The 26,605-nt window shown below is 41.3% G+C and overlaps 1 protein-coding gene across 12 annotated transcripts in view; it reads right to left on the minus strand.

The window, feature by feature from the left end:
- Positions 1–6,944: 6,944 nt before the first annotated feature.
- The window catches only part of ERC2 (ELKS/RAB6-interacting/CAST family member 2), a 505,832-nt gene continuing 486,171 nt past the window's right edge, over positions 6,945–26,605 (minus strand). For all 12 annotated transcript variants that reach the window (XM_083727002.1, XM_083727012.1, XM_083727004.1 and 9 more), the window contains one exon: positions 6,945–10,320. The gene's annotated coding sequence lies outside the window, so the exon portion shown is untranslated. The remainder of the gene's footprint in view (positions 10,321–26,605) is intronic.

Below are 26,605 nucleotides of genomic sequence, written 5' to 3' on the forward strand. Positions count from 1 at the left end.
GTTGAGTTTACTTATTGAGCACTGGAAATGCCTTAACGCTGTAGCTTAGAGAAGACAGGGAAAGGATTTCTAGCATAGGGGGTTTTATTTCAAAGTTGATTTTATTTGGCAATTTTTGGAAAGAAAACCATCAACAGAATCTTGCTACTGATATTTTAAATTTTTGAAGTGAAATCAGTATTATGTCAGCTTGGCTCTCTTTTCGTAGTGTTGATTGACGAAACTGAACTGATTATTGATTATTGTGAAGGTTCCAGTTGCACCTTAGGGTGTCTTACTGACTTTGTTTTGATCCTTGCTTATTTTACGGAAACTACTCTGGGGTTAATTTTGACCCAGATTGGTATAAGAAAAACCAAATGAAATAATGTAATATAATTTAGCATGGCATTACTATTATCATTATTACAGTAGGGGTGTCCCTGTCCCTCCCCCTGGTTTTTCCTTTGCAATTGCAGTTGTAAATTTTGCAGTGAAAAACTATGAACCAAAAAATTAGCATATGAGGCAGTGGAAGACAGGAGTGCCTGGCGTGCTCTGGTCCATGGGGTCACAAAGAGTCGGACACGACTAAACGACTAAACGACTAAACAACAACAAGGGTAAAGGGGGAATTCACAAGGTGGTTTCCACTCCAGTTAAAACACACAAGGTAAAAAAACAACAACCCATGAAACAGAATATCAGTATTGTTCCTGGAAGCCAGGGTTGCACATTGTTGCCAATGGCAGCTAATAGCCCAGCTTTAAAGAGCTGTGTTAGCTGCCAACTTTCCAAGGTGCAAACGGACAGTTGCTTGCTCCACAGCTAAAGCAATCTTCTGTTCTTGGTGAACTAGGAATGACTGTCTGGGTCTGTACCTGCGAGGGAAATCCCTATTAAATTCCTATAAGTAAAAAGGTAATGCAAACTTCCTTGTAGCAAAGCTAGCAAAGTTAAAAACTAAAACAAAAAGCATATTATGTCACCTTAAAGTTTATCCAAAGCTTTCATCTGATTCATGAAGTGCAATCCTAAACTGGCAGGCAAAGATGAACGTGGCGGAAAGGTGCATGCAGGGATCATTCCATAAAAGCCAAATAGTTGCAGGAACCAATAACAAGGCGAGGATGGCAGAAAACTGGGAGGACGGGTTATGGAACCAAGCGACTGAGATACTGAAGGGTGATCATTCCACAGTGCAATATTTTGTGGCAGCACCTACCAATGGTTTTTTAACAAGGGATGTTTTGAGGGAAAACTTCACTGAAGAGCAATGCAGAGAACTTGACAGCAGAAGATCAGGGCATCAGGTTGCAAAAGAAAACTTCCATCACAAGCACACACTGTGCTAGGGAAGTCATATCTCATTATGAAACACGGGGAAAGATGCATAAGGAAATAAATTGACCTTTTTTATTACTTTGTATTCACTTTATTCCCCCACCCTGGCAAGCTTTTACTTTATTAATAATAAAAAATATTGCCTTGGATAATACTATAAAAATGTTTGTGTTGCAGTAGGCATGAAGCTAGTTCTATGCCCTGTTTCTACAGCAGGACAGAATAGACAGACAAGCTTTTTGTTTTGTTTTTAAAAAAGATAGGATGAGCATGAATTAATCTTCTAAGCATTATAATGTGCACTGATTAGTCCTAAAAGAAGGCTGCACTCAGGACAGTCAGTGCCCATTTCAATAGACTGAACTGTTTTCATCTTCTGAATGTTTGCCATAAATAAGCTCTGCTCACCTCTTTGTAGATATAAAATCCAACAAAGTATGTTCATTGTGATCAACTACATCAGACATTTGGAAATTCTGAATACGGCAAGGATCTGAGTGAGGTATACAGTGTTTCCTCAGGGTCTCCAGCTGTTTTTGAACAACAGTTCCTATCCTCCCTGACTGCGGGTCCTGCTAGCTAGGAATGATGGAGGTTGTAGTCCAAAAACAGCTAGAGACTCAAGTTTGGGAAACACTGATGTAGCACAATACTGTGGCATAAAGTTTTCCATCCAGCTGTGGCTGTAATGGCTTGTAGTACTGTTCTCTCTCTCTCTCTCTCTCTCTCTCTCTCATATGAGATTAATGCAGGTGTCATGTGATTTGCAAAATAGTAAGAAGGGCCTTGTCTCCACTATCAAAAACATCTAGAAAGTGAAGTTGGCTATAAAGAGAGATCTCAGGTGCCATGGGCTCTGCAAATGAAATGAAAGATGCCTGTATTGGAGAAATAAATGTTGGTTCAGCTACCAGTGTTGTCAATCCACCAATTTGGGTGGATTGTCTATTTTTTCTTTTTCTTTTTCAAAAGTGGTGCATGCCCATTCATGAGTTTATCCATTCAGTCATTGCAGTATTGTTTAGCAAAATAAACTTTCAAAAAGAGCAACACTGTACCAGGGATTGGATAGAAGGCTCCTAGCTGACATCACAGGGTGGAGAAGAGAGCAGAGATCACCAGCGCCATGCAAATAGTAAATTATTTGCAAGTAGTTTGCCTCCCTTTGCTAGTAACTAACAGGCATAGTGTGCTTCAGGCATAGTGTGCTTGTTAGGCCAGGATGGGGAACTACAAATCTGGAAGGTATATATGGCCCTCTAGACCCCTCTGCATGGTCTAGGATTCTTCCCATGTCACACCCCTTACTGACCACTTCTTATCTGCCTGGATGTGCATGGTTTGAATGTAGCTTATTGCGCTAAGAGAATAGTTGCTCCACCCTCTTTTTGCTTACGGCCACCACTGGCACGTAGACCCCTGAGGGAAGGCAACCTTCAGACTGAGAAAAGTTCTCTGCCTCTACTGAAGTGCTTGGACTGAGGCAAGATGCAGGCCAACATTTTCTCATAAATATCCTGGTACATTCCGCTCTTATTTTTAAAGGTCAAATAATAATAATAAAAAAAGAGGAGGAGCATCAAATTTTACAGCTGTTAGTTATAAACATGACAGACTGCTGCTTATGAAGGAACAGAGTTCAGCAGCTAACTCTAAATTAATGACTGTATCGGGTGGTATAATATTAATGTTAATAAGCAATACCAATTCCACATAAGGTTGCGAATACGCACACCCGTTATGAATTTGTAACACCCATGTGTTTTACGCCAATGCCAATCTATAGTGTATTCATAATTAGTTCCATAAAGCAGACAGTAAAAAGACAGTGGAGAATCTCGTGTCACATTGGTACAAATTACTCTGACCTTTCCCAGTCTTTAAAGGAAGAGCAGTCATCCTTCTTTAATTCACTGGCCCTGCGATGGAGCCTCCAATGGAGGCCTATTCGTCATGTTGTGTTTTTCTAAGCAGGAACATGTTTCTTATCACATGAGCTGGGCAGGGCTTTCCCCTGTATTTCCACTCTCCCCCTCCTCAAAGCCCAGCAGTGTTTTATTGACCAGCCTCCTTGCTTTAGACTTGAGCTCGTGTTCTCTGAGGAAGTACAAGTGGTAGTTACGCAAGTCTTTCCTTCTCTGCCTTGGCAACGTTCGCCGGGGAGATTTACAGCCTTCACCTTTCAGATATAGAGGAATTGGTTGTTTAACTTGACTGAGAATAATTCTGACATGGGAAACACTGTCAGAATTTAAACAGATCCTCCAAGAGCCAGTCATCTGGAAAGGCCTGTGATTTAACAATCACGCTGTCTTCTTTTTATTTCCATGGCGTAATTGGCTAGTGTCACCCTGATTTTGAACTGATTCTGAGGCTCAGCTCGCTGACTTTTGACCTGGAATTAGCGGGGCAGGAGATATGGAAACAATATGGCACTTGGACCAGAAGTGAACAGAGGAACAAATGGGTATGAATTATTTTATTTAGTAAAACTAATTGCTGCCACAAGCAATCCAATTGCTTTAACTGTTTTCATATATGCAGCTGTTTCTTACATGTTTTCATTGTATTTGTGTGTCACTTTGGAATGCCTCATGGGAAATGAATCATTGATGATGATGATGATGATGATGATGATGATCCCCTTGATCCCCTTGTTGTTTGCAATCTTCAGTTCAGAAGAGTGAGGACAAGTAACACAAGTCTGATGATTTGAAGCTATTTACAATCAAGTAGTACATACATTTTATGAAATAAATATGAAATAAAATGTCCCTCCCATACTTTGGAGTGAGGCTTAATATAGGCTGATCCAGCCCTTCCATTTTCCAACATTCACCCTCAGATTCCCAGCCTCCCACTCTCAGATCTGAAAACTCCTTACAGGAACCAGCCCTAACACTGGACAGAGTGGGGAGCCTGCCTGAAGCCATTTCTGCTGAGCCACATGGAAGGGTAGCAAATGGTTGGTTATTTTATTACTGTTGCATTTTTTATGGCCTGAGAGGTAAGGCAATGGTGGTGCTTCAGATACCAAAATAGCTTGACAGGCCTTGGGTACGCTAAACCTTGAACTGCAGGTGAGGACGGTGCCATTTGCTGCTTTGTCGCATGCAGCAAAATGTGTTGATGCCACCCAATGAGTTTCCGGGCTAAGAAGAGATGTGAAACCAGATCTCATTGCTCTTAATGGATAATCAGTAGTAGACAATCATTTCTCCTACACAACACAGTCATTTTACTTTTCCTATTAAAAATATGTGTCCTATAGGAATTTGAGGTGTCGTCCCCCCCACCAATGATAGTCCACACAGAGAGAGCTATTGCTGGACTTCCACCTCCATCATCCTTGAACATTGGGCCATGCTGGCTGTGGCTGATGGGACATGGAGTCAAACAACACCTGGAGAGCACTGTGTACCCCATCCCTGACTAAACAGGGGGTGAAAGGGGAGACGGAAGAGGAGGAGGCAGCAGTGATGGCAGAGGCGGTGGTGGGTGGAACCACTTTCTCTCCCATGAGGTCCAGATCTGTCACCAACTTCATGAGCCCTGGTCCAAGAGGCTGTTGTACAAGTTTATAAACATTTACAAGAGGCACAATTTGGGGCCATCCAGAGTGAACCGGGGGCATTCCAAAGGCCTCTAGCCTCAGATCTCCATATACTTGTTTCCCCTAATTGGCTGAGGCACCATCTGGAGTTGGATGATTGTTCATCATTGTGTCATGAGGCTGAAGACCTGCTGTGGCCGTTAGCTGCCAGAACATCTGGAGCCCACTTAGTTCTTTGGGGTGGGGACCTGGAGCAGTTTTTTAAACAGCTGGACATACGGCTTCTTTGCCCAGCATTGTGTTTATCCAAAGTTGTTAGATTTCTCTCACAAGACCCTTTGATACAGCTGACAGAGAAGCGAGTGCTTCTAGGTTCCAAACTGACGCATCACAGACATTGACCTTAGATCACCTTCATGGATAGCATATAAACACATTTCTTAACAAATGGTTGGATGGCTGCAATTCCGCACTAAAAATGCTGCAGTTCCTGAAACCAGAAAGCTGTCTTACTATTGAACTAATTTCTATCACTTGTCTCAGTGTCTCTGAGGTACTAATTTATCCAACCATTTATCCACCCATGAAATGTACTCCCTTTTTGTTCTGTACTTCACGTGTTTGTTTATTTATTTTGCGTTAGCCTTTTTTTCAGCCCAAAGGAGCATTCTATGGCAGTCTACCAATATATTTTCTACATATGCTCAATCTCATTACACAATTTGCCTCTTGGAAGACTTGTAAATTCTTCTTTCTTTGCCAGGAATTGTGGGAGAACAAGTGAAAGCGATTTCACATAAGAGCAGCTTTGCTGCATCAGACCAAGAGTCCATTTAACCCAGCATCCTGTTTCCAGAAGTAGCTATCCAGATGCTTCTGGGAAGGACACAAGAAAGACATGGAGCCAGCGGTCTTCATTCATCCCCCCCCCCCAATCACCTGCTATTCAGAGGTAGACCGCTTCTAAACGTGGAGGTTCTAAGGGTTCAGGTAAGTAAGAGGCAGTGCATAAATAGGAGGTAGGATGCCCCATTCTCCAACAGCTAGAGAAGCGCTAAAGTGGTTTCTACACCATTAGCAAAAGTTAGCCATGCATTAGCTGGACTTTCTTTATAATATAAGGGTAACAAGCATTACACACACACACAGACACACACACACACAGAGAGAGAGAGAGAGAGAGAGAGAGAGAGAGAGAGAGAGAACATCTCAATAATTTGTGGGAGGAACTGATTCCACACCAGAAGCCAGATTTTGGGAATTATTATTATTATTATTATTATTATTATTATTATTATTAATAATAATAATTATTATTCTGTCCATCTGACTGGGTTGCTCCAGTCACTCTTGGCGGCTTCCAACAAATTAAGCACGGTAAAATCAAACCTCAAACATTAAAAACTTCCCTATACAGGGCTGACTTCAGATATCTTCTGAAAGTCAGATAGTTGTTTATTTCCTTGACATCCGACAGGACAGCTTTCCACAGAGTGGGCACGACTACCGAAAAGGCCCTCTGTATGATAACCATGCAGAAAGCTCTTTACAATCCAATTTAAAAAGAGCTGCAAAACCATATAAATTATTGACTGTTACTAAAAGAGAAAGTCTCTCTCCTCAGAGAGATATAATTCCCAGAGTTCCCCATGAAGAGCAATTGATTGTTAAACCGGGTTGGGACTTGTAGCAATGTAAGTGCAATGGGGATTTTGTAACAATTCTCAACACCCTGAGCAGAGCATAGTTCCTAGGATTTGGGGGTGGGACAACCATGACTATTTAAAGTGGTATGATAGTGCTTTAAAAGTACAGTGTGGATGGGAATCTAGCTACAGTGCTGTATTCCAAAACTGAAGAACCTCACCTTCTATTTGAGGTTCATTGCAGTCATGCTTGTGATCTATGCCAGGCATGCAGATCCATTATTGGACACAGATGTTTGCTTTGTCTCCTTGCAGGACTGGATGCTCCACAACAGCATTTCCATGCACAAAATCAGACTTCACTCACAGGTCCCTATTGCTGCATCATACTCAGTTCTTAAATTGAAGGATACAACACATTGTTCAGAAAGAAACCAGATTTATTTGATGAATATAAACGAGCTGATCAACACCAAGCACTTCTCATACACATGATAACAATGTTATGAATTCTAAATACCTTGGTACTTTACACTTCTACGAGACATTAAAATTACAATGACTGTTCTAAAACATGCCCACTGGTAATTTCTAAGGATTCCTTAGTTTCATATCAATGTCCTTAATCACATGTCAAGATCACAATCCAGAACATGCCACTCACTTGGAGAAAATTATTACAAGAAGCACTATCAAATGAGGGTCAAAGGTAAATAGGGAATGCTGACCCATTGTTGCAGAACATCACATTCAAACAATCACTCTACACCAAAGGAAAATGCAGGTATAGGTTGTGACACATCTGAAATCTTCTCATAAACACTGTTTAAAAAGGAAATTGAAACCCACTTTCAAATGAAAGTCAATGTGCATTTACGTGCATACTGGATACACAAAATTCATTTAAATACAAAATTCATTCTGTACATTTAAATGAAAGAATGTGCAGTACAAGTTTGATCCCACAGTAAAATAATACTCATTTTAAATGTTAACCAAAAGGCTTGTTTGACTTTTTTACATTTCAAGGGGGAAGAAATCTACCAAACATTGCTCGAATAAAATGTTTGCCCAACATCACAGTGTTTATTGTAAACCCCGAGATTCTATTTTAGTGTATGAAAAGATTCCCCCGCCAAACATCATAGTATATATCATGTGAAATGGGAAAAAGCAATGTTAGACAAAAATTTTCTTCTGTAGAGGCTAAGTCTTAGGCTTTGATAAAAGTTAGGTTCAATGCTCTTACCAACATGAAAGGAGCAAAAATAAAACAAAAATGCCCCCAAAATAATATCTGTGACAAAATTGGCACATACATATAAATATCTAACTATACAGTTTTGTTTTTAAGGACCCTATGTTTCCCTAGTTTATTTCCTACTTCAAGTATTCAGTTGCAGAATTAAGGTAAAGACCTGACTGTAAGAGACACAGAAGGCACAATCTTCCGCAAAGCTCTCTTGCACAAGCCCCGTTGGAAAGAATGGGAGGCTCTGCAACAGCTCATATCCTAGTCTTTCTCCTTTCAGTTCAATGGAGATTGTGCAAAAGAACATCCCAGTGGACTGTGCCCAGACAGCCATCCCTTACTAGGACAACAACTTTGTCAAAAGTAACACGTTTTGTTGTCCAAGTTCACAAGTGCAACATTTGTCATATGTGCTAAAGAAACTCCCAGGAGCTTTCCATTTTAAAATGAACAAACAAACAAACAAACAAACAAACAAACAAACAAACAAACCAACCCAAGGTTCAAAACCCCATTGAAAGTCAAAGGACAAACTTTTAAAATATAAATGAATATGGATAATCTATGCTATACATATTTTATACAGATTTATTATTCCATGTATTGAATTGAATTAACATTGAGCAGAAATTCTGCTTGCATTCACTGGCTCTTCAATTTCATCGAGAACGATGGTGCAACCAACTAATAAATTACTCTTTTCTAGGCAAATAATAATTTCCAGGGGGTTCATATGTATGGCTCATACTGGATGATCAAGATTAATTGCACCAACCATTCAAAAATAATGACATATTTCTAAATTAAGTGCAAGATTTTATGGATATCCTGTTCAAAAACTGTTTTTTTCCACAGCAGCAAAGAAAGAAAGAAAGAAAGAAAGAAAGTACCAAGAATTAAGGCCACACATGTTTAATTTTATGGGGGAGGGCCAATCCACCTAGCATTTCTGCTCCACGACATCCATTCATTTCAACAAAGCCCAGCTCACATCTTATTAAAACGAATGGAGGTTTCATAACAGAAGGTGTCTGGTGGATTGCACATGTTGTTTGCTTCTAAGAAGTGCAGATAAGTCAATATCCACTTACAAGCCTGTAAGTGCCCCTCTCACTGACAAAAAGATATGCCAGTCACAGGACTGAGCTCTTGTTATGAGCATGGATGCCAGATGGAACGAAAATGCTCACTAAGGGAAGACCCTTACTTTGGGGAAACAGCAGATAGTTCAACATCAATAATAGTCTGTCACTACACATAATAGCTCCAGGGCTCTCCCCCCCCACCTGTCTATTCCCCTGGCATGTGTTTTTAACATGTTCACATTTATTATAATTTGCTGGATGACAGAGATAATTTTCAATTATCTACTCATTCATCGATACTTCGTTGTTTAACATCTAAAATACATTATAAACCATGGTACGTAGTGTTTCCCTGTTCAGAAAACAATGAGGAAGGGTCCCTTCCCGTAAAGGAGACCCAATGCATATATTTAATAATCACGACATTCTTTTGAATTAGAAAAAAAATCAAGAGTCCCAGCTTTTATATTAAATACTGTTGTGCATCTGGATGATAAAAGTTTGATGCATCTTCATAGACGCTCGTATACAAGTATAGGTTCTTGCGTCAAGCTTTTATCTTCCAGACATACATCAACCACTGTATACAAATAATTGCTAATCATTTTAGGCTGCAGTCCTACACAGTTACCTGGGAGTAAGCCCCACTGAGCTCTATGGGACTTACTTCTGACTAGATATGTATAGGATCGCACTGTTAGATGCCCCATGCATTGTCAGAGACACACACCATATTTTCATACGCCGACAGATAGTAGTAAAAATTGATTTCATTTCCAACCTGGCCCAGAGCTTAATATTGGTTGCATTATCAAAATGGCTTGAGTAACAGTAAAGAAACAGAGGAGGGCAAAGACTTTGTTTTTATTACCCTGAAAAGCCCACATTACTGGGGCTATGACTAATGCCAACACCATTATGAAACAGCTTGCTAGTCCCTGTAATAATCTAGTGCTTTAGAAGTGATACTTTAGAGGAAACTAACCAGAAACAGCAGACAATGATACTGCAGCTAATGGAACCTCAACTACAGATTAAAATTAATACAAATCTGTCAAATTAAAGATCCCACTTTAATTAACTTCATTTAGTAATGTTCAGAACAGATGGTAACTCAGTTTTTTTTTTAAAAAAATATTTCTGGAATAATTCATACGACCCCGTTAAAGGAAATGAAGTTCTTCTAATTTCCAATCGAGTCCCCTTAATTGTTTTCCAAAGTATCTGACTTCGTAACGTATTACAAGAAATAATGGAGAAGGACACCCGTTTGTGCAGCTTATTGTTTGATGGCAACCTTCATGTGCCCCGCCCACTTCTGTGATCTTTTGGGGGGTGGAGCTCCAAGAGTGGCGACTGCATTCAGATCCCCACTGCAGCAAATCGTCCTCTTTTCTCTCGTCTCTCATCGTCCTGCAGTGCTGCCTTGCGTTTGCTTCTTTCTCCAGCTCCTCTTGATAACTGCAGCAAAACAAGAAGCCATCCAAAATGGTGAGCTCACATAGTTTCTGGAGACACAGTAGGACCCAGTTCAGGTCAGCAAAGGCTTCCTGCAGCCACACTTTCATTTCATTTCACTTTTTATTGTATTGTTTCTGTTTGGTCAGATGCCATCTTGAGTAGTTTTAGAGAAAGGTGATGGGTAGATGATTAAACAGACAAAAGGAATATTTCACCATTCTGACTGTGGAGGCTCCTGATCTATAGTTATCTGCAATGGAGATGCATATAGAGGGGTAGTCTGCTTTTTCATGAAGAACCTGAAGTGGGTCACATTATCCCTTCTACCAGCAATCTGGAGCTATCTCAGTAGGAAGGCTAAGTTTCAGGTACTGGGTTGCAGCCAACAAAAATAATGCATGAGCAGAATGATTTCCACTCATGCAATGGAACTTACTCTCCCTCTCCTTCCTCTCAATATAGCCTGTACACCCCCTCAAAAAAACACACCCTGCTCTGGGGGTTTCCTACAACCCCTGGAGGAGGAGAAAAGGAAGCTGCATTGCATGAGCGGAAGTCATTCTACTTGTAGAATATTCTTGGGATTCAGCCCATGTAATAATAATAATAATAAATTTGTATTTATACCCCACCCTTCCTGGTTCAGAAAACCAGGCTCAGGGCGGCTAACAACAAATTTAAAACAATTGTGATACAACCAAAAACAGCATAAAATACAGTATAAAAGTGTGGATAACAATAAATTCAAAGTTCTAAAATCAATTTAGGGGAGAATCCATCCAATAAACATTAGCTGATCACCAGGGCTAGCTGGCTAGCTATCTGGGCCAGCAAGAAGGCCAGGGGAGAATTAGCTGTGGGATCCCAGAGCTGGTAATCTTCATAAAAAGGGGAGGGGGAGGGAAGGAAGGGGAATAAAAGATCAGGCTAAATTCAAATGGAAAGTGGTGTAGGAAAGCTGATGTATTAAAGCATCAGAAGCTAGAACTGTAGACATTTGTAACTCCAGTTGAATACAGGGGTGAAGACAGTGTAAGGGGCACCACTCAACACCTGTCATGAGATTCTGCCCCAGCTGCAGCCTCCAAACCAGTCATAAGGGAAGTTCCACACAGAAGGTACTAAAATAGCCTCAGTTGTCACTCAGTGCATGAGTCACAGTGGCTAAGCTATCCTTGTCCAGGAAAGGCACAGTTGAAGACTTGTGCTCTTGGCCATGGAGACCACATCTATAGATATAGCTTTAGAGATTGATACAGTTCTATCAAGGGCTGTGTACAAACCATACATTTAAAGCACATTTCTGCTTCAAAGACACCTTGGTTCAGTATTGTGCTACCTATGCCAATAACTATTGTAGACTCCACAGCCTTTCCCCAAAGATAAGTGACATAAATTAGAAATCTGGATCCTAACCAATTGCAGCAAAATGTAAAATCAAGGTATAGTCTTTCCCTCTTTAGTCTAAAAACAATATGCATTACTTCAGTACTGGAAATAGTCTTATTTAGAATGCTTTTTTCCTTCCATCACACAGGAAAAAATTAAAAATGAATGCTTCACAGTTTATTAGCACGTTAAAAGTAAGTCTGTGGTTCAGACATTATCCATATAATTACCTAACAGTATCCGTATGCTGTTATAAAATGCATTTCCAATATGTCTGTGAATAGTACAACACTGAGCATAACATGCTTCTGTCTGTAGTTTTTAATAAATGATGTGTCTGAAAAGATTATTTTAAAAGTTTTTCTTTGACCTAAAAAATACACATGTGACAACATACAAGGACAATTTACATCAGGTTACATAATATAGAGATGATGTACAATGGTACTTCAGGTTACAAGTTTAATTTGTTCTGGAGGTCCGTTCTTAACCTGAAACCGTTCTTAACCTGAGGCGTGCTTTCACTAATGGGGCCTCCCGCTGCCACTGCACAATTTCTGTTATCATCCTGGGGAAAAGTTCTCAACCCAAGGTACTACTGCCAGGTTAGTGGAGTTTGTAACCCGAAGTGTTTGTAACCTGAAGCGTTTGTAACCCGAGCTACCACTGTATAACCTTTCAGGTTGCTAGCCTTGGTGTGTGTGTGTGTTTTAAATGGAATGTGGTAAATAGTATTTTCTGAATTCTCAGAAACAAAACTATTTGGGACTATGCATCCAGGCCAAGAGTCATAGAAATTTGGAGCTGGTATAGTCCTATCTCTCCTGTTGACACTCAATGTGCTAACCGTACAACCTAAGCGATTGCCACCAATATGTCCCAATATTTCATACTTCGCACATCTAAATCCTTGGCATTAATCCAATCCTGTTAAAACTGTAAAAGCCTGCAAAACTAAAACATTAAACAACAGCTGCAACAACAACAATAACAGTATTTGAATTACATGTACTTTTAAGTAATTAGCTGGGGTTATTCTCAAGCAGAATTATTGGTTTATCATCTATACTGGAGAAGTAAATGAAAACTGCAAACAGTTTAACACTTTTGGGGCCTGATCCAAAACCTTTTCATGTTAATGGAGAGATTCCCATTGACTTCATTACAAGTTCGGATCCAACTCTGGCACAAGAAGAAGTGATTTCTACAGAGTTGGAAAGTTTGGGAGTTCCTGAAGTAGATCAAGTTACTAGTTCTGGCACATAAAACTTTTGCAAACTTTTTTATGAAAACTGTAAGTCAAAGCACACTTTGCATTTTGCAAACTACATAGTTCCCATTCTTTGGGCACCAAGGATTACTCCAAGAGATATATATACACAGGAAGCACCCATGTGAATTAACAAGAAGCACATGTTCCAACTATAAGAACAATCTACGACCCCTTCCTCCCCCCCCCCCTTTGCACCAGGTTGGGAGCTGAATAAAAAAGTTTGCAATTTCCCAATGTTTTTGATGTTTTACAAGCCAAAGCATCCCTTCACACTCACTGAGGCTGCTGAAACAAACATTCTGCTCAAATAAAGGAATGGGGATGAGCAATAAAATGCAGAAGGCAGATTTGTTATTTAGCTGTCCCTTCAGACTTCAGCAAACAGTATCAAAATACTTGAATGAACTTCTTCTCTATCGGCTGATCCACTCATCAAGAAATTGCACACATTTCTACAAAAAGAAACGGAGAAGTGCAAGAGGGAGGAAGAAGAATCTTGCTTTCCAACACCTGCTAGAGCTGAATGCAGTTTGCATCTTTCTCTCCAGTTACTGAATATGCAGAACATACAACGCTGACACATTCCAGTCATAAACAAACCACCTACTCATAGAGTGATTTCAGGGGAACCTATTTTCCTAGTAAGTAACTTAGGGTCACATTCTGAGGGAAACATCCGTTCACAAGGTACCACTGCCAGTAATCCCCTCTCTCTCCCTCAGTGTGCAACTAGAAGCCTGACAACCTGTATGACATTGCTGTAGAAACTGCACCATTGCTGGATGGGGCTGATGGGAGTCTACATCATCTGAAGGGTCATCGATTCCCCACCCTGGCTGTACAGAGAAAGACTGTATGACAGGGCTCAGGGTTTCTAGCACCAGGACCACATATTTCTATGTAGGGGCAATGGCACTCTTCCATAGGCTGGAATTCTGGATTAGGCCCCAAACCTGTGTGCATGAGCACACCTGAGGCTCTAAAACAGATTTCCACGCGGAAGCGCAAAGAATGACCCCATTCTAAAGCACAGCACACCTTCAGGAGACTTTGGTGAAAGCGACTGACACTCAGCAGCAGCACTGCAGAGTAAATATTGTATGCTGGGAACAGAAGTATGTAAAAGGGTCCTATAGTTTGCAACTGTTCTTCAGATTGTTTTTCTTTGGAATAAAGACACCTGCTGCCTGACGAACCCACTTGGCACCTCAGTCCCTTTCCTTTCCTGAGTGACTTGCAGAAGGACGCTGAGGGATAGGGGAAACACAAACGGGTGAAGGGGAAACTGTTTAATCACGGTAGTAAAATGCAGGCTATTTTTGACATCTGGGTTAATGTCCATTCTGTTCCAGATGCTTTCCAAATGTTTGCGGCAAGAGAAACTCATTAACAAAATTTTAAAGTGTCCTCTTCTGACATATTACACATGGGGCCCACATTGAAGGCAAACAACTGACGTGGAAGTAAGTGAAAGACTGGGGTAGGGGAGAGATTTCTGCATTTGGGCAGTCAAGACTGAATTTAATAAACTAAGAAATGAATGATCCTTTTGTCCGTGCCTGCAGCTCCTTCACTCCTCCCTTCTCAGTGCCCTGGGATTAAACCAGGAAGTCTCTAATTAACCACAGTTTCCCATTTCATATGTACTGGGAAACTATGGTTACCAGCTTTGGAACAAGCCAGAATCATAAACCACATTTGTGGAATGCTCTCCCCAGGGAGGCTTGCCTGGCGCCCTCATTATTCAGTACATCTTTAGGTGCAAGGCAAAAACTTTCCTTTATAATAAGGCCTTTGGCCTTTAACTATCTGTGCCCTTTTAGAAGTGGACAGAATGTTTTTAATGTATTCCTTTTTCTCTTAGCATTAATGTGTCTTTGGGGGGGGCGGGTTGTCTGACTGTCTGTTTGGTTGTAAGTTGCTTTGGGTGGCCCTGGGCAAGATAAAGCGACTAACCAATTCAGTAAGTAAGTAAGTAATAATTTTAAAGTTAGTTTAAATCATAGTTCTGCTCAATTGTTTTATAAGTCTTTGTTTTAAGTCTTCTAACTGGGTTTTAAAAATAATTACTATGCCACTAATTGTGATTATTTCATATCATTATATTTATTTTGCGTTTATGACACTGAGAGTCACCCTGGGTGAGCTATGTCCCAAAAGCTGGCCTATAAATAATTTTATCAATATAAACAATGGTTTTATTACTGGGAAATTGATATCTAATTAAGCACTGGGACTATCCAACTACCATTCATACAATATTAGGTTACTTCATTGTCATTTTGTCTTAATATCTTTAAATGTGTCACCTGAATTTGCTTTCAGCTCTCTTTACTGAAGAAAGCACATTCCTTATTGTGCTTTGAGTGTAAAGTTATTGAGTTTGTGTTCTGCATTTTCCCTGGAATAAGAATATGATGACACAAGAACAACAGCTTACTCTTGCCTGAGAGGGTTTCATCTCCATCTGCTAATTCTTATATCCCCCTATTATTAGCAGATAATATTTGAAAGGATTAATGCACTGATTGCTAAGCATGACTTAGGGCGTTTCCACATGGCACTTCAGTGTGGATTTGGAGCTCCTCATGCCTGTGGGATTTCCCCAGCATCTAGATGACATTCTCTCATCTGCACTTTTTTGCCTTTGGATCTGCAAGCTGCTGATCCATACATAAACCAATCTGGGACGAAATCCTACAAGTCTTCACACTTTGCCCAGCTGTGGATGCACTGAAGCACACGTTAGCTTCAAGTGTTTGTGGGCAGCTCTTTACGTGTCTGGTGACGTTTCCTTGGCTGCTTTCTACTTTCTAACCATTGCTGAGAGCAACCTTCTCAGAGCCAAAACTTTCAGCGCTGGAGGAAGGGTCTGAAGATCGGAAGCACCTATGCCTCCTTCTGTCTAGCTGTTCTTTGTGACGACAAGACACTCCTTGGCAGGCTGCAGATTTTCCTCCCCATAAAAGTGATCTACTGTGAGAGAGGGGTTGCTCCACAGTGAGCACTCCACGTAGAGTGGATAGACCAGCTCTCTAGGAGACCGCCTCACTCCTTGGGGTAGGAAGCCCAGCACAAGGCATGCACAAATCTTTATTATTATTTAGTTGTCTTGTGCAAAACTGCTAATGGGAAAAAGAGCTTTTTATAAAAAAATAATAACAACATTGACCTACAATGACCTTCTTTGGTTCTGTTTTTGTATGCACATGCACATAACCTGTGTCCGAAAGCCCAAAGAAGGGAAAGGAATGAACAGGTGGTTCATTTTTATTATAATTATCACCATCATTATCCTCTTTCTTTCCTACCCCTCCAGTATATTTCTGGAAAGCCACCACCTTCCCCCATCCCTATGCTGAAGGGCACCACCACTCTCTGTATCAGATTGTCCCCCAAATTTGACTGGGAGTTATCTGATGCTTCCTTGCTCTCTTCCTACGCAGCACTGTGATTGGTGGGTGCTGCTGGTCCCCCCTTCACATTCCATTCTCACTGCTGCATCCACCAGGCCCCTCACAGTGTGGTCCGTGTCTCCCAGCTTCTGAAGAGCCTTGCTCTTCCCATCCCAACAGGCAGCTTCAGATCACCCACCACACGCCTGAAATCCGGCCGCCACTTTGTTAACCACCCTCCCACTGTTGCAACGATTCCTTGCATGTGGCCTAGTAGCCTCTGTGCTTCCTTTCCCCGCTTCCCTATAAAACGCTGTGTGGTAACCCAGCATGTTAGAAATTCTCCGTGAAGCATTCTCTGCAAAGTAGCCAAGCGGTTTGGAAACTACCTATTAACTTCACAGCGCCAGCCCACATTGCAGCATACCTGATTCCCGTGGGACTACTTAAGACATGACCCTGTGGAATGGAGTCCCACCATTCCAGCCAACAATGTCATCATCACTTCGGAGCAGCTGAGGGTAAGGCTTCCCCCAAGAAAACTGCAGTTGCAAACATCATCAGAAATTTGCAACCCAGCTGTGAACACAAGACACAGCATCAGGAGGTTTTCGAAAACCATTACTGGGTTTGCTTTCTGCATAAATCTAAACTGTGATTTTTTTTCCTAATGGCAGTGTATGATCTGACGTGACTTAAAGCAGTCTTGGTCCCAACATATAGAGGTTTCCCATTGTGAATGAAGTTTGCTCAAAATCATAGTTTCACAAGTGCAAAAACCGCGCAAGCACATTTAATCAAAGTTCCGATTTAATAACCAAGGATTCCTCTTCAAGTTGCATGTGTGTTAAAAAGTATCCAGCAAACAGAACTAGCTATGGAAAAAGAATTCTGACCTGCCCCCCAAAATACAAAATTTCAGCTAACTCAAAATGGAAAAGCAGCAAATACCAAGATGCCAAAGACACCTAAGACACTTGCTGAGTTAAGTGAAAAGGTAAAATCCAGTTTAAATTTATAGCATTCCTTCAGTGTCCCTCTAGGAGTTTGGCTTCTTGCCAGGGTTCCTTGTTAAAAATTTGTTAAACGTGTTTGGCATTAATGCAAACACAAAGTACTCATTTGTTACAAATTCTAATGGAATGCATTCATTTAAGGCAATGAAGTAGTTACCAGAAGAGAAAAAAAAATGTTCATTAAGTACATTTTAAAAATACAATGATGTATGCGGTGCATGACTATGGCGCCCCCGTGGCTATATAAATATCTGACAGAATAACCACAAGTTCTGTTTGGTTTGAAACTGAAATCTTTTAAACATAACCAATAGAACAGAAACTGGTTTTGTTTGTTGTCAAAACTGATGTTAGTCTTTATTGTTTAGACCTAGTAAATCAACCAAAGTTTGGGTGTCCTGTTTTTTACTTCTCAGATCAATAAAAATTCACAGGTTTAAGTAAAAGTGAAGGAAATCTCTTCATTTGAATTGTACACAAAGCTTGGCATGCTCTATCCAGAAAATGCTAAATCCGGAAAGCAACACAGGCTTGGTAATTTAGGCACGCATCAAATAAAAACAAATGAAATAAATTCCATCAGTATTTGGAAATGTTAGTACATCAGCATTTCCAATCTGTACCCAAAAGGGGCAGCTTTAAAACTTATGTACTATAGAAAGAAAACATTATTCTTAAATTATTATACAATAATAGAAATATTTTACTAGTGCATGTCGTTTCAAAGACTACTTACAAGAAAGCATAGGCCATTGTAGAATTAAAGTGCAACTGAGGTTCAATGGAGACAAGACTGCTTAGCAGACTTGAGCAAGTCAACTTTTCTTTACTTACTGTTTGTTAAATGTGAACAGTGGGGATTTACTTCATATGATTCTAGGTGAAAAAATTCAGTAAATGCAAAGTTTTTGGGGGGTTGCATTTCCTGGCCACACTCCTTATGTTGCCCTGCATTTGATGCTCTTGCAGCCATCCATGTGTTCAAGACTCTACTTCTGCAGTGGGGAGGCTTTTCAACTCATGAAGGTTGTCCACACAGTTTAGAACTCTGGTCTTTTAGGGTTCCAAAGCAGGTAGGGAGCTTACATGAATAGAGTGGGTTTGCTGCTGCAGAAGTGGAGAGCTCTGGAAACACTGTCAGGGATGCAATAAAGGAGGCAGGGCCAGGGAGAAAACTCCCAACCTTCCTCTCATGGGATCATAGTCATGCAGGGCAAAGAATCCCCAGATAAAGCTTTTGGTGTGTGCAAATTGGTAGGACATTTTCAAAGCCTATATACGAAAACAGATAACGGATAGATATCATGCTTACGACACTATGACTTTAAAGAACATTCAGAGTTCATTATTTCCCTCAAAGCATTCTGGGCACTGTAGTTGGTTAAGGGTTTCAGAGAAATGTAACTCTGTGAGAGGTAAACTACAGTGCCCAGAATTCTCTGAGGAAAAGAGTGTGCTTCAAAGCTGTTTGAAAGGTACAGTGTGTTCACAGCCTAAGATTCGCGATTTCCTCTTAAGGGAGAGGTGGCTGCAGTACTTAAAGGCTTTTCACAGCAAAACACACCCAACGAGGCAATATGGACACGCTCTATCACATCTTGTTATTTTTGTTTCCAATACATTGTGTTATTATGTTCATCTGCACAAAGGATCTAAAGGCAAAATTGCAGCTGGTGCCTGAATTAGTTTGTGGGTCTGATGAACTTCCCAGGTTGCCAAAAAAATAGAAGAAGGAGAAGAAAAGGCTAGAATCACTAATCTGAGTTAGGAATAACAGTAGATGCCCCAGGAGATTCATAAAATGAAATGGATCAAACTCTTGGGGGAAGGAGTATCCTTGAAAGTTACCAAGCAATTTCTTGACTAAGCTAGATGACGTACCTAGACAGGATGCTGTCCCTACTGGGAACAACTGTAAATCAAATCTGTAAAATGGACATGACTTGATAGATTCCACTCCCGCTTCCCAACCGCACACATAACAACATTTGCCTGTCTCATATATTTATATATGCATATCAAGAGCCCCAAACACAGATTGTGGAAATGTAAGCTGGCCTAATGCATATTTTTCAATATGTCATTTCCCCCCTGAGTGCAAAACAGAAGCTGGCATTACAGAATCAATACATTGTTCAGAATGAGCCTGCCTCAAATCCCTTGGTTGTCAATGTCCTACGTTGCTTCTGCTTGCTGAGCTTTGGATCAGGCTCAGAGAAGGTAGTGATGATGATCCCACTGTGTAAACAAGCGCTTATTTACCCAGCTCCATTTGACCATATGGCTTGCTTTATCAAGACATCAACATCTCCCCTTAAAAGCCAGAGTGTGAGGCTCCTGGAACATGTCCCTAAACTTTAAAGTACCGTAGAAAGAGAAAGTGTGGAGCCGAAGTGGCTCAAATAACAAAGAGGTCCCTGCGAGATCCTAAAAACTGTCAATATTACCAATCACTTAATGAAATCTGAAGGAGGCTTGTTTTTTCCCTTCCTTGCTGATGTGGAATGCCATTTATTCTCATGCTAGGGACTAATTATGGGGCCTTTTTTTGTGAAGATCAAGGTTTTGCGATCTCTGCTTCTTAATAACATGGTTTGCCTGTCTGCCACCTGGGACGAGGCAAGGCGCTCTCTTTCACTCCTAAACAGCAGGCACCGCCTTAGGCCGCTACAAGTGCAGGCAGGAAACCAAGCCATGTTCAAGCCATTTAACCACTTCGGCGCTGGCATTCTGTAAGCAGAATCAATGCCCCGAGCAGGCAATCGTAAGTAATGAACTTCCTCTCCGCATCCCACCCCACTCTAAGTAGAGTTCATCCCCTTTGACACCAAGGAGCCTGCGATGGAGGGAGTGATGACAGTCACTACTAGATTTAATTGATTGGCAAAGGACGAGATGGGGCTTTATGACAGCCAAAGCTAAGGAGGCAACACTTTGTGAAGGAATAAAATGCCCTTTGATTTGGGCTCGATTTAGGGTTTCGACACAAGTTGGAATCCTGGGGCTTGAGGAGGGAAGTGGTTAAATGAAAACTGTACGGAGTCACCCCACCCCACTCTGGCTGCAATCTGGTAAGTCATCTTATTAGGAAATTGTGATGCCCTATTTGCTCTAGACTGTGGCTTGTCTGCTCCACTGAAAGACTTCCTGCTGGGACCTTTGTGGCACAACAGGGGGTAGGAAAGGCTGCTGCAAGATGTGAGCCTTGGACAGGAGCAGCCAGAGCAGCAGGAGCACTAAGCTGCAAAGAATTAGACATGTAACAACTTAGTAAAAAAGCACAGGCAGTGATTGAGGTTGGCCCTTTTGCTGTTGACACATTCTGGCCCCCGTAGGTTGTGGTCAGTAAGCCCATTAGAGCAGCAGTGTGGCAACAGCGTGCGACGCGAGCTCAATGTGTTTCTGTTTTATTTCTCAATACTGGGCAAGAAGGGAATGAAACAAGGCAGCAGTAACAGATCACAAATGCAGTTGCAATTGTCAAGGAGGCAGACTTAATTCTCAAATTATTTTTGGCAGACGGGGAGGGGCAGAATCGATATCTTTCTTTCTTTTTTGCACAGCAGTTTCAATGTGATGCCTGCTGTGTGTTTAATAAATAAAAAAGGAGAACAGCAGTTAAGGGATAGTATCCCTTTTATGGCCTACAAAATAAGATCAGAAAGTTAAGCGATCATAGAGGTATAGGAAAACAAAGACAGGAGGCATGAACCCACTCAGATCCCGTATATGATCAACCCCACTCATTGGCTAGCGCATTGATCAAATCTACATTGCTCAGCAAAAGAGGATTTTGTAAAGATATGTACAAAATAGATGACTGGGGAGGGACGCATTTCAGAATGGGTGAAAGGAGCAGTAAAACAATGAACTGGACTCACAAAGGAAATAATCTAATCTAGATTGTGTTCCCCTTTTAAAATAAGAAGCAGCCTGTCAGTTAAGGCAGATGCTAGCCTCGATATGCTGACTTGAAAATGCTTATTTCCAGCCTCCGTGGGGATCACGCAACTTGGGAGTGGTGTGAGGTTTCTCTTACCTGCCAATTAGGGTAACCACAAGTTCCTAAAAACAGGGAGGATTCCTTGCATTAAAAACAGATATACCCTAGCATTTTGTCCCGGTTTTTGTAAACTCTTGAGAACCAGACACCTGAAGGAGCCACCGTCCAATTTGGTTATGCAAAGGCTGCCAGTGACAGCCAAGAGAGTGCCTGCCTGCCTGCCTGCCTGAAAGACATCTTTGGCCACAAGAACCTCTTACATGTCACAACCCTGTTCTTCAAACCCACTTCAAAAGCATCAGCTGAGGCGTTCTTAAGTCCTTTCCCTAAATCACAATTTCACCGCTCTTGAACCTTGGCGCTTGTTCTCTCTATCTCTCCAGCTTCTTAGTCCTGCAGTACCCTGTTCCCATTTTCTTTCACTACTATCATTCCCTCTTCCTGCTCCTGTTCTACTGTCATTTTGGCTTCAGAAACAACTCACATTCTCACTATCACCATTGTTTGATTTACTGGCTAGCCAAATCAGCATCAGTGTGGGTCACTGGGAATTTGTATTCAAACTCAGACTAACTGATGATAGGCAATGCAACAACCTGAGAAAGTGGCCAGTGGACTGAAACCATGCAGATTTTGCTCCTCAAAGGAAAAAGAAAACATATTTAAACAACCAGTGGTAATTACATTACAAACGTAGTGTGCATTCGTTTTTTTAAACAGTACGTTCTTAGCATGACAATCATGGAACAAACTAATTGATGGGAAAGGCAAGATTAAGCTGAGGAATATTAACTTGTAGCAGACATCACAGGAAAAGTGAGGTCACTGTGGTCCAGAAAAGTGGTTAGAAGAAAGTTCTTAAGCAGGAGAGAAAGGATGCCTCAGTTTAGATCAAGGATATATATAACCTGTGGGCCTCTAGATGCTTTTGGATTCCATCTTCCATTAACCTTAGCTAGTGTGCAGTTAGGAATGATGCAATTTGTATCCTAGTAGCATCTAGAGGCCCACAGGTTCCCCACCCCTGGTTTAGATGTCATGATCCCAGGGTAACAGTCAGACATACATGCCTCCATCTTTTGTCTCTTGCACATCAATGTAATACTTCTGAGGTTTGCTAAACCATAGTTTCTTATGATTAAGGAATTCCTACAAACCAGAGTATCAACTCAGCATCACGCTGTGGTCTGATCTTCTGGTTTGTAGGGACAGCTTAAACCACAGCTTCCCAATTCCAATGCCATGCAATACTGTGGTTTAACAAACCCCATAAATATTGAATTAAGATGCATGAGAGAAGGAAGGAGGGAATGGGAGCATAAAGAAGAGGAGGGAATGTGTGCACACAGCTTGTTTCTGGTCTAAGAAATAGCATATTGTTGAACTGAGATAATTATATCAGGTGGAGGTTGTTCCAGGAACAGAAAGTCATATACATATGCCTATATGGAATTGCCTCCTATTGAGCCAGACCACTAATCCATGTCATCCAATATTGTTTGCGCTACCTGGAAGTGGGTCTCAGGCAGAGGTCTTGCCCAGCCCTGTTATCTGAGAACCTTTAACTAAAGATGCCAGGAATTGAACCTAGCACTCTGCCACTGAACAATGTCTGTTATTTCTGGCGTGGAAAAACGTAAGTGGGAAAGCAGAACTTAAGGGTCCAAAGCCAATGAATCTGTATTAATTAAGGGACACAGAGAAGTGAGATGGAAAAAGAGATAGGGGATAGAGTCACTGATTTAATTTCTTCAGATGGAGAATACCTGTATATCTGGACTGTGTTACTGAATCTGCATGGATACGTTATATGCAAACATGTGTCCTGGACTGGTTGGTTGCAGAGGAGTGGTGGGAGGCACCAGTTGGAGAACCCCCAAGGGAAGAAGGCTCAGTGCCAGGGGATTGGTGGTGAGACTGCTGTGTGTCCTGGTGACCAGGGGAGAGCAGAAGGGGGAGACTCCTTGGATTCTTCAGCAGTCTGCCTCATCTCTGTCTCCTGCTCCTCTCCTGTGAGTCCAGACTGCCTTCTGCCACAGTCTGCTCACTAAACCCTGTTCCCTCTTCAGTTCCCTCCTCCTCCTCCTCTTCTCCCCCTGATTTCTGAAATTTTGGCAACACTGGGAATTAGTGCCATTTTGCAGCTGTTGCTGGTGCAAGTGCAAAAGACAAGTCACACATTAGGTCCTCTTTACAAATTGCTTCCTGGAAATAACAAGGACGCACGGAATGCAAGGTAAGTATGACTGTGTAAATTCTGGAGTTGTATCCATAGATCTCTAGGAAACAAGAAGCAACCTGGGTATATAGCAGATTAATAAGTGGGATGGGTTTAGGGTGAGAAAAACAGAGAAGATTGCCCTGATCTTAGCCCACCTCTAGTAGGAACCTATACACCTGACAGATAGCATAGGTGGCATAAGATCAAGACAATCCATTCTTCATCCCACCTTAATCTAAGAAGCAAGGTGCTTGTTATAACCTTTAAAGCCTGCAAGATCCTACATACCTGAGATTGTGCCCTCTCCCAAACTAGTAGTGTTATTATATTATGGACTGAATTTGTTTGAGACTTTTTTTTTCTGTAAAAGTGACTAAGAAAAGAAAAATGTACAATACAAAATTCCTAAGATGTTCACCCAAATATCCAATAAGGAGGAAAAGTCCTATCCAACCTCACTAAAAGATGAGACCCTAGTGGTGGCTAACTTAACCATCTAAGCCTGGATAAATAAAAACACCCTATCCTGATACCTAAAAATGGGCAAGGCTGGTGCCCGGAGAGCATTTCACAGATGAGGAGAGGGGAGCACTGAAAAAGCCTGGTCTTGTGCAGCCACCCTCCCCACCTTCCTGGGATGTGGCAGATGGAGATGGGTTGCTGATGAAGATTGCAGAGCCTGGGCTGGTTTACATAAGGAGAGGTGGTGCCTGAGGTCTTGAGGTTCTGAGACACACTAGGCTTTACAGGTCAAAAGTAGCACTTTGAACTGAGTCCAGAAACTAATTGTGCAGTAGGTCAGAATCAGTGCTCAGACGTTCTGGTCCTAATCAATAATCTGGCCACTGAATTCTGCACTACAGCTGCAGTTTCTGAACTGATTTCAAAGGCATAATCTAACCTAGAGCTCTCCAGAGCATAGAAAATGGAAAGAAACTAGGTTGTCCCTGTCCAAATAGGGTCGGATGGAAGGCCCTCTGAATCACCGAAGCCATTTGTGTCTCCAGTGACAGCAATGGCTTCAGGAGTATCCCCAAGTTGCATACCTGTTCCCTTAGTGGGAATGCAAGCCCTTCCAGAACAGGTTGAACTTCACTCAACTATGCCCCTTAACTGTGCACTAGTGGATTGAGCTTCAGTTTTTTTTGCCCTCATCCACTCCACTGCTGCAGTCAGACACTGATACAGCACATCCACTGCCACACTTATACATGTAAAGGAGAAATAGAGTTGCATGTCATTAGTATATTGATGACAACACACTCCACATCTCTGGATGACTCCACTAACAACTTTGTATAGATATTAAAGGGTATGAAACGCCACACCGGTGTGGCTGGAGAGGATGCCAAGTGTGGCAGGAAGGTTCACAAATAATCAAAGAAACATCTAACCATTTCAGCGTAGTATAGTACCATTTTTTTTATTTATTTACAGAATATGGACAGATATCTTTTCATAATGAGAGCAAGAACATCGAATGATGCTGAGGACAATCTGAATTCTATTTTCCAATGTATTTCTTATTAATGAAAAAATTGGTGTGGTGTGAGTAAATATTTATTATGAAAGTGTGGCCCAGTGAAAAAAGTTTGAGAACCATTGACGTAGGGTATAAGATCAATGGCTATCCAAATACAAATGGTGGTATATCAACACTCTTAAAACCACTGTCATTAGCAGCTGGGAGCTTCACACTAATAGTACTTACTATTAGTAAGTACTTTTCAGTTTCAGCGGGCCAATAAATTTGATAAAATCTCCTCCAAATTACAGATACAAAATGGCCATTGGCCCAAGGTCCTAGATGTAAGCTGAAAGTTATATTCTTTCTGCACCTTAATTCCATCATGCTATGAACACTTCCTTCTGCCTCAAACATTAGTCTGCTTTGCTACATTTCAATAGACTTTCTCAGTGCTCCAGCTGTTAGATAAACTTTCAAGGATATTTTTGTGACAGGTACAAACCTAGACAGGAAACCTTAAGACAAAATCCCAAATTAATTATATGTCAACAGTCAAGCCACAAGAAGGAGCAATTGTCATAAATTTTTGAAGCTTAGAATCCAATTTTAGTTGTAGGGTTCCCCCCCCCCCAAGAAGTCTACTGACTCACTGCTAAGCCAGTGCCAATAAAATGGTATATTTTACATTCTTGAACAGCTTGTTTTGGCTAAACAGAGAGCAAAGATGTTATGATTTCCCTTTTTCGGAAAAACGAATCATATAAAATGGCTAGAGGTAACATAGAATAGTGCAGAATGTACAAGGTAAAATTTCAGGGCGATTTGTGCCAGGGCAAGTGCTTTGAGGAATGGGCTGCAAAAAAGCTCCACAAGACATAACGCTACAGTCTCTAATTGCATTTATTCCCATTTAAACAGGCACCTGAAGCCCTTGAAATGCAGGCTTTACTAGCACCCAACCCAAGAAGAGAAATTAAGAGCATCAGAAAGGCCACGTGTATACAGGCAGGAATTACCACCCAGGTCCCTTTCCTCACTGTTGTCAGCACCCTTTGGAGACACCTGCCTCCTTAGGCTCTGCTCTTTCGAATGCAGTCATCTTAAGTGTATGTCAACAGAGCCTTTCTGTAATGCCTCATGCCTGTTGCACTCAATGTGTGAACCAGGCTTTCCTGATGAGGCAGAGAGAGCTGCCCAGGTGAGCATTGTGTTTGTGTGTGAGGAGCATTATTCCACTTACCAGAATGTGCCTAGTTGGTTCTGCCAGGAAGCAGAATGCCAGTTTTAAATGCATTTGTTGTATTTGTGTTTTAAACTGTTTTTAATTATCTTATTAAGGTGCAAATCACCTTAAGATGGTGGTTAAAAGACAATTAATAAATTATTATTAATAATAATTCTGTTGCATGCAACTTTATCTTGGCATGACTGTCGCTGCAGAACTGGGCAGTAAAGGGGCACAGCAATTATAAGCTCAGAAGTTTGGGTAAAATGGAAGGGGTGTGTGTAAAAAATGCTTT

The sequence above is a fragment of the Podarcis gaigeae genome (assembly GCF_964106915.1).
Source record: "Podarcis gaigeae genome assembly, chromosome: 2".
In the NCBI taxonomy this organism is placed as follows: Eukaryota; Metazoa; Chordata; class Lepidosauria; order Squamata; family Lacertidae; genus Podarcis; species Podarcis gaigeae.